The sequence below is a fragment of the Bidens hawaiensis genome, unplaced genomic scaffold (genome assembly GCF_021521415.1).
Source record: "Bidens hawaiensis isolate Kalapana, Puna unplaced genomic scaffold, B.hawaiensis_p1.1 tig00017891_1, whole genome shotgun sequence".
Taxonomy (NCBI): Eukaryota; Viridiplantae; Streptophyta; class Magnoliopsida; order Asterales; family Asteraceae; genus Bidens; species Bidens hawaiensis.
In genome coordinates this window covers 20001-21767 of record NW_027492702.1, presented here as the reverse complement: position 1 = coordinate 21767, position 1767 = coordinate 20001, and the positions used below count along the sequence as shown (strand labels likewise).

Genomic DNA, 1767 nt, shown 5'->3' with positions numbered 1-1767 from the left:
GTGTGTCTTTTAAAGGGAGAAGGATATGGCGGAAGAAGAACTCTTAAATATGGTACTTGCATGTGATTAAACTGGTTAAGAAGATGATGAGGCTCTTATGACTAATGATGAGAGTGGTATGATAACCAACGATGTTCGGTTTGTTGACAATTGTCGCTCTAACCACATGGCACTATAGAAAACCTTGTTTGAAACATTGATCTCACAAGAAAAGTAATTGTACGAATGGGTAATAAGAAAAAGATTCAAGTAGAAAGAAAGGGGAACGTGAGACTCATCATAGGCGGCTAAGTAGATTATAGTCTTTTAAGTCGGGTCATAGGCTGCTATTTGATGAAGGAAAATGCGCCATCACAAACAATAAACCCGACAATTTCATCTGCCCAATTCCCATATGTTAGGTAATAATACTTTCTCTTTGACACATTAAAGCAATTTAAACCGCATCTTTCAAGTTATATATGTCTAAAATATGTCAGGATTAGCTTTTATTCTTTTATCCGCATAAAAATATGAAGTAAATTCAATAATAAAGTAAATCTACTAATTAAAAGTGAAACTTCAATACAAGAAATTAAGGAAATGACATCGTTTCACAATATTCAGCAAAAACACGTACATTATATATCCATATCAAGTTACTATACGACCTTGTTCACTTTAGCTCATAACATAAACCTCATGTGCACATGGTACCAACAATAGACAAGGTTTGAACACTTGTTCATGGTTAACAAATTCTGTAGTCCAAGAATAAGCTCTACAATGCGGCGCTATGCGCGTTTTGAGAGGCAATCCACTTATGAAGCAAGTTTCCAAAAACATCATAAAAAGACACAACAATATCATTTTCATTAATTTATCCAGCCATGAAACCCTGCCCGTCATAATAAAACTTCATTTCATCAAGGTTCCATGGATTGATATCACCACGCCATGCCTTTGAGCCGCCTCCACTTGTTAGAAATTGAAGCTGACTGCATGCACACGATTTTGCTCAAACTATTATCCAAAGAATGTAAAATGAACCGAAAAGACAAGGTTTACCTGTTTGAGCTACTAATGTGCTCCAAGCAATGGTCATGTCCATTTATGTATAGATTCACGTCATTTTCCTACATATGGTCATTTCACATAATTCATGTGAATTTTTATCAAAGGGCAACGTCAAGCAAACAAAATTAAGTGGAACATATTTAATTATCAGTTTGACGAACCAAGGTCATAGCTTAAATAGATTACCAAACTTAGATCACCCGTAGTGTAAGAGATTGAGAGGGAGAAGTGACCGAAATTGGATTTGAACCCCCCCCCCCCCCGGCTCAGTATCACTACGCATGGTCTTATAGATATGGGAATTGTCAATCACAATTTTTTCAATAGAATAAACGTCCATAATTCATTGCACCCCCGTTATTAATTTTGGTGACATGAAATGTATGTAGTATTTTTGTCTAAAAGTAAAAAAAAAACTAATGATCACAAATGTTACCAGAAGAATGGGTAAAAGTTTGTCCACGAGTTCTTGGGTATTGCCATGGACACCGGCACTGTATATTGTATGATGTCCTACGACTATTTTCCATTTGGTACTTGATTCTTTTAATGCCTTGTCCACATCCTGCACATTTTCATTTAAAATTAAAATGAATAAAATATTAGTGGATATAACAAAACTGATATATAGGGCTCCACAACATATTTTATGTATTTTCAAGAAATTTTAATTGACTAAAACTTATTCAATATGCATTTTTAAGATATAAT

The 1767-nt window shown here is 34.6% G+C and overlaps 1 pseudogene across 1 annotated transcript in view; it reads right to left on the bottom strand.

Annotated features, from left to right (window-relative positions):
* Positions 1 to 591: 591 nt before the first annotated feature.
* The window catches only part of LOC143554960 (purple acid phosphatase 8-like), a 1970-nt pseudogene continuing 794 nt past the window's right edge, over positions 592 to 1767 (bottom strand). The window contains exons 5-7 of the transcript XR_013139117.1: positions 1493 to 1621; positions 1048 to 1115; positions 592 to 977 (exon numbers count right to left, since the gene is read on the bottom strand). The product of XR_013139117.1 is annotated as a purple acid phosphatase 8-like (transcript). The remainder of the gene's footprint in view (positions 978 to 1047; positions 1116 to 1492; positions 1622 to 1767) is intronic.